Source organism: Trachinotus anak, unplaced genomic scaffold, assembly GCF_046630095.1.
Source record: "Trachinotus anak isolate AG129_WGS33_773 ecotype Australia unplaced genomic scaffold, CSIRO_AGI_Tana_v1 ptg000006l, whole genome shotgun sequence".
Classification (NCBI taxonomy): domain Eukaryota; kingdom Metazoa; phylum Chordata; class Actinopteri; order Carangiformes; family Carangidae; genus Trachinotus; species Trachinotus anak.
The window spans coordinates 1,089,455-1,100,942 of record NW_027273857.1 but is presented as its reverse complement, the minus strand read 5'-3'; the positions used below and the strand labels follow the sequence as shown (position 1 = coordinate 1,100,942).

The window sequence follows — 11,488 nt, the reverse complement described above, 5'->3', positions numbered from 1 at the left end:
GATATCTACCTCTGAAAAACCACAAGGAGCAATTACCCTGTGTGTCTGACACTGGTGTTCTTTCTGCCACGTGTTGACACATTTCCACATTTCGTGATACTTAGTGGGAGACGTCAAAGCCCACAAAAATTCCCTTCTCCTAATTATCAGCAGAGAGGCTGATGCCGGAGGGTTGTTCCCAGCTGATTGCTAATCGTCTCATGTCATATTTGATACATTATATGAATTAACTATCAGTGCCGTCCTCAGCCTTGTTTGGGCCCCGGGTGAAACTTTGCTTTGAGGTTTTCATTCTTATTTGAAGCAGCTTTGAAATGTGGCCTGTGGGGAACTATGTGGGGTTGTTTGCACGTGAGAGGGCAAAGCCAAAGACTTGGCAACAAAATGATCTACAGAGAAAGAGGGAATAAAACTTTAAATAGTCATGATGACAAAACTAATTAAAAATAATCACAGTGAGTCGAACTGAATTATACTTTTTAGTGGAGAATTATGAGAAGCATCTGCCTTATTTGTCTAAAGATATGAATTTAAATGAATTTTACATGTTATTAAAGATATTTAATTTCACATTGTTATCATTATTAAGTAGGAGGAATACCATGTGACATGAGTGAAAGCTCCAGAGCAGCTACTAGATAGACCTTGTGGTCAGACTGTCTGTACTGGGCTGTCATTAAGGTTCAACATTTCTTCCAAATTATTCTCATTTTGAGAACATTGAACATAAAGAACATTATGTAGCATCATGACAAAAAGTAATTATTAGTATGTTTTTAATAACTGGACACTGGCATCATGGCCTCTTTATTTTGGGGGAAATCTTACAACTAGTCCAACAAAAAATGAATAAGTCAAGGACTTGGACTGGACATAGATACTGGTGCTCATATGATAGGTGATGAGCAAACAAGCCTGAGAATATAACCAGGCATTTGATTTCAACATATCTTTCAATAGAAATTGCTCAACTCCTGGATATGGTTGTGATTATCTGCAACCCAGGTAAAAGGATTATATTCCTACAGTTACTGATATAAAAAAGTACAAGAATTTAAAAAGTCGAGCCATGGAAGGCAGAGCCATGACCACAAGAAAGCACAACTAGTTTAATCTCAGTCACTAAGAATGAAAGCTGACCCTGAAAAATGCTTTTCAAGCTCCATCCCATACGACCTATCGGCTCCTTCCAGCTACACCTTTCTTGCAGAGAAACAGTGTAAAGATTCCCCTCAGTGCCTGGTGAGGTTGTTTCCTCGGGGCTGGGAGTAAGAACAGACCCCTCTATAGAGCTCTACATGTGCCCACTCAGGCATACAAAGGCTCTAAACAGGCCTAATTATACCTCAGCAAATCTCAGCAGGACTTCAAGGGTCAAGTGTTTGACCTCTGGGGTCACACCCTTCACTGGGAGGACAGACGCAATCTTTGTGATTCTGTGTTGATTTTGTTTTGTCCTCTGCCTGAGCTTGTAAACATGTTCACACACACAACAGCACAACTAGAAAACTGAAATAAAGATGAGTATCTGATGACACGCAGCACAAGTGTGACTGCCACTAAAAATAATCGGCTGAGCGGCAGCTGAAGTCATGAGAAATGTTGTCGTTAAGTGGTGTGAAATGATACGTTTCAGAGAGAAAACAGTCGCCCCTTAATCTGACAGGTGATGAACGGATGAGTCAACTCTGACATTGTCTGCTGCTACTCAGGAATGAGAGAGAGAAAGAGAGATGGAGACAAAGACACAGAGAGAAAAGGGCGTCAGAGAGAAATCAGCTGCTTGAAACTGAGGGTGAAATGAAATAATCATGGTTCACATTGCATAGCCGCAACAATTCATCACCAATTATTAATCACTGAAGCAAAATATCAACTATTCCCTGCTACAAGCTTCTTCAGTGGGAGGTTTTGCTGCTTGGATATAATTGTGAATAATTGTAATTGTTTCCAACAAACACAACGTGAAGGCATCAACTTAGCCTTTGGAAAACTGTTGATTGTTGTTCCCAGTTTGCTAATATTTCACAGACCAAACAATAATCACTCATCAGAAAATATTAATATAATTTCTCACTAGAGAAAATCACTGTTCTAGTAAATCTGCTCATATCATCATGAGACAGCCCATAAACCAGGGCAGACCAGAGTGAGTGGGTTCACAGACAACACAACATGTTGTTTCTCCCCTGACGGCAGCAGGCCGCTCAGAGTGACGGGCGTGTGGAGGAATTAAGTTGAGATCTAGTCAATTACAGAGCGGACTTCGTGGCGATGTCAGGTGACTCACGAGAGCTGTTTTATCATGTTGCTCGGCATCAGCAGGTCCACAAACCACAGGAATGTTAACGAGCAGAGCCGCGGGGCAGAGCTGCACGACACACACTTAGCTCTCCTCAACACGCTGACGTGAAGCGTGGCAGGTAAAAGCTGCTCAGTGTTTGACAGTGTGTGCAGCTCTGACAGACAGACTGGGACTGATGTTCTTCTCCTGCTGATTTATGGTGAATGAGGAGCGGGTCTAATTTGTTTCAGTGCTGGGAGAGGTTATGAATCATAAATCACACATCTACAGAGTGTGACGTGGCACAGTACCTGTCACCTGGAGGGAGGGGGCGGACCCTGCCGTGAAACAGGAGCTCTCGTCTGTCCCTCTCTTCACATCAGATCCTGATTGGATGTTTCTGCAGACAGGGATTAAAAGGTTTTTACAAACACCTCACAGATGATTACATCACATCCAACAACTACAGGACAGCTACACTCGTTTCTCGAACAAAATGTGCCCTAATGTTACAAATAGAACCTAAATATATTGAATAGATGTGATATAATGCAGTCTCTCTGGAACAACAGGTCGTTGGTGTGGTGAGCCAATCAGAAGAGGCGCCCTGAGCCTGGACTCACTGGAGCCAGTCCACACCTCCCACAGCAGTGTGAGCTCACAGTTATCTGAGCTGCTGATGGAAAACCTTGACTGTCACCTCAAGGGACATTCAACCTGCAGCCTGCATGTTGAAGAAATGAGGCCTCTCTGTCCACTTCAGGTCGGCGTTGCCACAGAATATTGGGAATATCGATATCAGTTTTCCATCTGAGGAAAATCAGGGGAAAGTTGATGTGCTCTCAGAGGAAGCTGTGGTATGTCAAGGCCATGTACAGGTAGATGATATCAAAAAGTCATTTACATGTGTTGAAGTAGAATTCAAGATGTGGAAAAAATAGGAGTTACACTTCATTTCCCAAATGTTGCATGTCCTTATGGGAAAAACCTTCCGAGGAATTCAGCATCCTCACAATATACAGGTTTCTCTCTGCAGAAGGTGCCATTAGTTTCTCAACTCAGGGTTTAAAGTCTAGTATTATACCTCATTAAGCACCATAACTCACTCTTACTTCACCTCAGGTGTCAAACATTGTCTTGTTTTTCAGCTCTGCTGTGTGTGTTTCTAGGTCAAAGTGTTTACATTAGCAGTAGGTGGATGATACACACATTCGAAAGAGTGTGAGGACTGTGGACCTGTTGAACCGCAGACAGATCACCGTGGAGGCGACAGAAACATGGGTGTGTTCTTTTAATCACACATTTTGGCAGAGCAGTCTGTTTTTACCTTTTCTCTGTGGGTGTTGTTTCTTCACATTATGACTCACGGTGTGTTTGGTGACACTGAATATTTACTGAATCTGTTGCCAGAGCTCTTGACCTTTGAATTGACCTTGCTCCACATTATATTCCTCTTACTTGAGTCTCAGATGTGTGTCTATCAACATGTCTGATACCGTGCAGGTGGGGGTAATATCAGTCATTCAGCTGCTCTCTTCACCACTTTCAGACAAAAATATACTGATAACTGGTGGATGAATATTTTGTGCAGTCATTCATGGTCACAATGTGATGAATCCCTCTGACTCTGGTGATCCCCTGATTATTCTTCTGGATCCACTGGATGCTTGACAATTTCTGGTCTAGATTTAAATCCGGCTTGAGAGCTGTGGGTGGACTGCTGTGAGATCTGGTTCATGTTCCCATCAGGATGAAATGTAATAACTTCAGTGATTCACTTACTTTCATTAATTTAACAGTAATGCTACTTGTTTACAATTTAACCTCAAGACTTTGGCTTGTAATTAAGTATTTTTCCACTGTGGTGTTGCTAAATTAAGTGAAGTATTGGGTAGTTTTTCCACTGCTGGTTGCTTGTAATGTGGGTGCTCGAGCATTTTTCTGTACTTCAGCACTGTGAAAAACAGCCCGCTAAGTCACCAAAGCAGAAACATAAACACATCTAAGTGCCTTTCAACATTTCAGACAAGTGGAAACTTTCTCAAATTAAGCCCATTCCGTCGCTGTGGACCTTTAGTGAGCAACAGACCTAGAAAACATGAGCGGAGCCCGGCAACAGATATAAATGAGACGCAGGGGTAGCAGCTGCAGGGTGAAGGGAAGAAGAGGGATCTTGCTCTGAGGGGCGTCGCCTCTCGCCGCTGCTCGTTCTCATGAGTTTATGGTGGAGAATGACTGGAATGTTCCACTGCACTTATCAAAATATGCACCCTACATCTCCAGGTTTTCTTTACCCGAGGCATCGGCAGCCACGGCCTGCAGCCTCGTCCTCACCTTATCAGTCTTCTGCAGTTTCTTCGACGGGCTGTAAAATGAAAGTGAGCGTTGGAGCTCACCTCTGATAGAGGCTGACTTCCAGGTAAAAAGATTACTGTCTCTTCAGATGATTGATAATTCTAACTCAGAACAAATGAGGGTCAGTTACAGTTTTACACACTGGTTTCTCTGCACTTTAAACTGTTCTTTGAGTGATTTTAGATAAAGGGATCTTTTGATGATTCTCTCTTCCAGGGTTAAATCAATGTGTGGAGAACATAAAGAAATCAAACTGTAATAAACTCTTCTTGCAACTCTGGACTGAGGAAGTCCATAAATAATTATTGATTAGTCAAATTAAGAAAAATAATTTTGGCTTGGTATATCATTAATTTTAATTTATAATTTAGTCTTTTAACTTACCTCATAATTTTGACTTAATGTCTCATAATTTGATTCTCGTGTAACATCTCAGTTTTGATTAAGTCAACCATAATTATGACTTTACATTATCTTGATCAATTTTCTTAGTATCTCACAATTTTTAGTTAATTCCTCATAATTGCAGCATCTCAGCATCTTGACTTAATAACATGTTTAGGACTTTGTGTCTCGTGCTTTTGCAGAATGCTGATTTTGGAACAAATCTAAATGATTACATAAAAAATAGAACTAGTAATGTAGAATGAATTAAATGTAAAAACAAGTAAAATAAATAAGCATGAAAAGAGGAAACGTATCTGAAACAGAGAAATGTGATGAAAACCTGTTGGTATTTGGTGTCACACTGCACTGCTGCAGCACGATGGTCCTCAGTTTGATCACATAGGTTCATCTCAGAGTTCACTGGATGGTGTGAGGCTTCTGCCAGCTTTCAGGTGTTAATTCACACTTCCAGAGATGCTTGGCGTCTGTCCAGAGGTGGTGGGTGGATCCCAGCCTGATTGCGGTTCCCTCCTCAGCTTGTTGTTGTTCAGATGCATCCTGACTCACGCTTCAGGCATTCACCTGCAGTGTCCCGGGACTCTGGGACACAGGCTGTCCACTGCAGGCCTGCCCCAAAACACTTATGGATATTATTGAGTCTTGAGGCACAAAGCATGGGGATGATAAGCGAGGGGGGGGGTGAGTCACAGTCTCTGAAAATAGCAAAGAGGCTGCAGTCTCCAAATCACAACAACAGCTCCTCCCTGATTAGTCAAGACTGCACGTGGGACTCCTCAGGAGACCCAAAACAAGGTGTCGAAACAGCAATTATCACAAACTGATGCGTAAACAGAAAATTAGTAAAGTTCAAGCTTTTCTGGGCTGCTGGGCACAGACTTGTAAAAGGCCCCCACCTGCTCCTACATAAGAGCAAGACACCAAGACTGAAAGTGACAAAAACTGACTAAAAGACCTCGTTTTGAATCTTTTCGTAGGTTTAGTTCACATCTCTGTGGTGTTTTTTAGATGTTTTTTTTCTGTTTGTGTGTCTTTGATTGACAAAGACAACCAGAGGCTCTGATCCAGAGGAAACACAGTCTCAGTTTCATTTTCATCAAACATTAAAAATATGAGACTTATGGAACTTTGTGATGTCACAACAAAGCAGTCACCGCCCTCAGCCACATCTGATGCTCCACCCACCTGGACCTGGAAGAGAGGCTCAGATCCTCTCCTCTGATTGGCTGACTGACCTGTTGTTACTACAGCTCCAGAGAGAAGCCTGAGAGAGGAGATGTAAAACTACACTCAGATGGTTTTTGGTTCTTAAAACCACAGATATATCTTCTGATGGAGATCAACACTTCAGATAAAACACTGGAGAAGTTAAAATCTGGGGCTTCAATTATGCAGGGACACAAACGTCTTTCTGGTCAGACACAGAAGTTTCTAACTGGGTGCAGCAGGTTCACATTTTCATTAATCCCATGTGGTGTAAGTGCTTTTAATTCTAGCACAATATAAACTGATTTTTGGTGTTTTTATGCTGCCGTGCTAAAAAAGAATTTACTCTTGTGTGACAATAAAGATCCGAATTCCACAAAGTGAGGAAATGAATTGCTAAAACAACCTGAAAGAAACGATCTGAGGGACCAGTCTGGGCCCCAAACCAGGGTTTGAGTGTTAAAGGAAAGACCAGGACGAACCACAAGAGGCGCCGCTCTGATCAGTGCTCATCCTTCTTTTGAGCACACATTTTCTATGGAGGAGAAATTGAGCGACGCAGTCTTTTCAGGAGTTTAAAGATGGTGGCCAGCAGTGATGTAATTCATCTTGTACTTGTATTTTTTGGGAGCTGACGGGGCTGTGGCACATTGTGCTCCCTAAACGCTCCAGATGGTTGGTTAAGCCAGAGATGCTGCTGGATCACTGCGTCCAACTGACCCGCACGGTGCGCCGCTGTTGATGAGCGTCCTCCCGTTATGAATATTCATGAGCAGAAGAAGCAGCTTGCTGTGGAGAGAGAACTGGCCCGGCCTCATTAGAATATTCATACCACCGAGGGTTCATGAGAATGACGTGCCGGGCTTATGACTATTCATGAGACTGGTCTAATCTAATGGTTAAGAAGGAACCGTTTTTCAGGGGAGACGTCGCCCCCTCCGATGATCAGCACCTCTCATAATGAGAGCCTCATTCATAAGTGTACAGTGAGCAAGCTGCCATTTTTGTTGCCTGATTAAGCCTGATGCTTATCCCTGTTTCTAGGTCAGGGAGAGGCATACCAAAAGCATTAGAGCATCAAGAATCGGGCTGATGACATGGTGAAGAAAACATACAGCGCACTGGGGCACGATTTCACCGTGACCACCAACTCTGACACAGCAAACTACTTCCTGCAAACAGACACAAACTCTCAGGATTTCACACCTGTTTGCTTTCAGAACCACCACAAATACTGAAGCAGCTTTTTCCCCCTTTTCTTCCTTTTTTGACATTTTCATTGTTGCACCCAGTGACCAAGGAAAGTAGGACAAAGCAAGTTGCAAAAGGCTCAATGGGGGACAGTTTGCTTTTCTTGGTAACTCCCAATTAGGCATTGTTCTCACTTGAAATGTTTCTTTTGAATAATTGACAGTAATTTAAAGGAAACTAAAAAAAAAAGCACATCCATTATCTAAATCAGGCCACGTGTCTCTCCAGGCTTACATCAGTATTATTTAAGAGCTCTCATTTGAGTGAGGCACCTACAACGTTCCCCTGGAGCATTAACTGTGTGCCCTTGGCAGATATTGCTGTGTTTTTTTCTTCCTCCAGGATTCAAAGGTTGTGTCCAGGCAGGTTTGGTCTTGTTTCAAGGCTAAACTCTCTGAATAAAGGGTTAAAGCTTCGTTACAGGAGCGCCGTTTTGGCTGATTTACTTTTTTTCTCTGTCTCTCTAAGGGTGCTGGGTCCCTGTGCGGCTGCTAAGTCTCTCTAGGGCACATACTTGTGGGGCACATATATTCTCTCTCATTAGTTCTGCAGATTTGGGGCCCTCAGGGTACTCCTGTGCACATGTGTTGGGAGTGTGGTTCCCACTGTGCTCGGCAGCTCTGATTGAGTCTCTGATTGCCTTGACATTAAGGGGGCTGCAATTCGTGTGTCATGCCCGGCCTGATGAATTGGCGCTGCAGGAGGGGGGGGGGGGTGGGGGGGGGGGGGGGGGGGGGGTCAGAGCATACTGAGCTGTTGTTGTCGCCCTGAGGTTCACGGCTCCCCGGCCTCTGCTCGGGACTAGAGGACTGATGGAATCTGGCTCCAGCACCTGACAGCTAACATCAGAGACGTCACAGAGAGGAGCGGGACATGATCATCCATTAAATACCAGGATAGTGGCTCACACCCCTCTTTCCTCCTTTCCCGGCCTCCAGGCTGCTACAGAACTTTGAACAGAGAAAGGTGATGACACTCAGAGAAAGAAGGGGAGCTGCCAAATGCAGAAGAGTGAGTTGAAGTTTGAAAAACACTTTACAGTCCAGAGTAGCTGCCAGTCTCTCCTGTGTTCTCCCTGCGTTGAACTTCAGCTCTGGACAGAAATCATGAGATGAGGAATCACAGCATGAACGTAACACTGGGCTGGATTTTCCAAAAACTCATGATCCATCTGAACGTACTCAGTGACCGCTGAGTTCAAGGTGAAATCTGAGGTCACCAGAGTTCAAGGTGAATCTTTTGGCCCACCCACTGCCTCCCTCACCACTCTGAACCTCTCAGTGTCAAACTGCTGCTTGTTTCTCATCAGTCCTCCTTCATGTCAAACTGTCAAACTGGGAAAACATAACTCTGCTGCTGTCTCACGCACACGCTGTACTTTTTGCATTTTTAATCATCCGTGTGCTCGGAGCCAGGCCGTGATAAACCCGTTCAAACTGGAAGAGGAAGCTTTCCGTGGACAGACTCTGCTTTGTTGTTCTGCCTGACACCTGGTTGGGATTGGGGGTGTGTTGGTTTTCTCTCTTGATGAACAGCACAATGACTGCAGTCCACGTGCAAGTGAAGCATCTCAGCTCACCTCGCCTACCTCACATCATGGGTCAGCAACGAGCCGCTCCGCCATCGGAGAGGTCAAGGCCTCCCAGTCAGCTAATCTCCTGGTATGAGTGACTTCATCAGTTAAGAAGGCGCTCGCCAAAAGACTGTTCACCTCATATAATTAAGAGGCTTAGATGAATTTGTGCAGGAGTACAAAACGCCATTATCGTCTTAACATGGATTTGGCGTTGAATTATTTTTCTTATAACCACACACTGAGCAGATTATTGGCTGAATAGCTGTGAGGCAGTGTGGTGGACGTTTAAGCTCGCCTCAGTGCTCTGAACTGTAAGAACAGGAGCTGAAAGATTAATGAGCACAGTTGTTTTTCCAGGAATCACAGGAGTCATGATGTTCAGATGCACAAAAGACACGAGGGCTGCTGACTGCCCGCTCCGCTCGTGGCTCAGTTTAGTCAATAATACTCACGAGTTATAACAATATTCTAATAAGTGTCGAGGTTTTACAGAACAGGCCATCCTGTCGAGAGCTGATTTCAACACACTGTAAATTTTAGTGTAAAATTGTTGATTTGATGGTGCCTTAAAAGCTCTATATTTTAACTTCTTCTGTATTTTATTTGAAGTGTTGATCTCCATCAGAAGATATATTTGTGGTTTTCAGAACCAGAAACCATCACAAAGTTCCAGAAGTCCTGACGGCTGGTTTTAAGGCTCAGTGTCTGAATACAGGCTGTGTGCATTTCTCTGTGGACTGAGGCTTTGATACTTTCACAGTATTAATATAGAACCTAGACCTGCTTTATAATCACAAACACATGGACATCTACCTTTAGACTGTGTGGAGCTTTAACCTCAGTGCAGTATTTTGATGCTTGGTTGTTTATGACTTCTGAAGCTGGTTTTAGCTCCTCTGAGCTCTGCAGACCGCGCAGATGAAGAGATGACAGTTTTATGGCTTTATAAATACAAGTACATTTTTAATACTAGTCTGGTTCAGAGCATAGGCTAAATATGAATGTTGATGTGGGTTTTTTTGGTTCCCACACAGTGACAAAGCAAAGCCACAGCGAGCGGGTTTCCATCGATGATTTGCATAGAATCATCGCCAAAAAGAGGCTGAGCCAACATCCAGTGAACTAATTTAACCTCTCTTGTTTCAGGGCATTTTTGATTACTGACTGACCTGGTAATAGCACGTGCTAACATGTGTGAAAATAAAGGAAGCCTCCACACACACACTCACACACACACTCACACACACACACACTCACACACTCACACACACACACACACACACTCACACACACACACACACACACACACACACACACACTCGCTGTATTCTCCAGGAGAGATGGCAACGATTCAAGAAGGCAGCTATTAAAGGAGCTTACTCCATTCTGTTTCAATTCATTGCTGAATGTGAAACGCTGCTCAATGAATGACATCACTCGCAGCTTGTGTTCATACAGATCTCGCCCGCACCCCGAGATCTCATTTGAGGCAACTTGAACAAATATTGGCAACGACGACGGCTCTTTAACTCGGAGCATGAATGTTCCTTTCCTCTTTTTCCACACACACACACACACGTATAAACACACATGTATAAACACACACATTTTGATGGATAAACCATTTAGCTGCAATCACCATCATGAGCTAATACGCTGTGATAATTTATGGTAATATATGTTGGGGTGTATATTTACTTTAAAGGAAGCCTGATAAGGATCATGTGGCATGTTCTGGTGAGTGTTGGGGAGTACAATTGGGAGATTTGTTGCGGGGCTCTGGGGGCCCCGGCGGACCCCCGTGGGGCCTGAACAGAGCGGCTGTGGTCTGAACACACTGAGGCAGTGTCTCCGCCTCAGGCTCTGTCCATCACTCACAGGCTGTCCATCAGAGCCTGGTGTCCCCTGGGTGAATGAATGAGAGGCTGCAGGAGTGGGACAGGATTCATTCCCCAACATGATTCAGCAGCTTTTCTCTGCAGTTCCTTCAGCAGAGAACCATCTCTGCTTGTCCAGCAGCATGCCAAAACCTTTTCTATATTTACTCTGGAAAGTGCCTGAATGAAAATAAACTGCTTGATGTGAACACCCACATCGTGACCACTAAATCACAACGTCAGAACGTTTTGGTCGTGCAGAAAGGAAGATGTTTGCTGATCTTACAAAACAAGACTCTCTCAATACATTTCCTGTATGTCTCCACTGCCACTACCTGTGATTGGCTTGTGTCGACCCCAGGAGAGGCCCAGACGCTCCACTGACGAAGCTGCTTCTCATGTTCACATAGAAAAGACTAGATCAAAACAATATCAGCAACACCTACATTGTTGTCTGTCCCACAGCTGCTCCTAAATATGACCGAGTCCATCCCTCTGCCACGTTTCTAACACCATACAGTGCCCTCATTTGTA

At 43.9% G+C, this 11,488-nt stretch overlaps 1 protein-coding gene across 5 annotated transcripts in view; it reads right to left on the bottom strand.

The window, feature by feature from the left end:
* Positions 1 to 11,488, bottom strand: part of LOC139622405 (ras-related protein ralB-B-like) — a 159,415-nt gene that overhangs the window by 19,410 nt on the left and 128,517 nt on the right. For all 5 annotated transcript variants that reach the window (XM_071479720.1, XM_071479717.1, XM_071479718.1 and 2 more), the window contains one exon: positions 2,596 to 2,684. The gene's annotated coding sequence lies outside the window, so the exon portion shown is untranslated. The remainder of the gene's footprint in view (positions 1 to 2,595; positions 2,685 to 11,488) is intronic.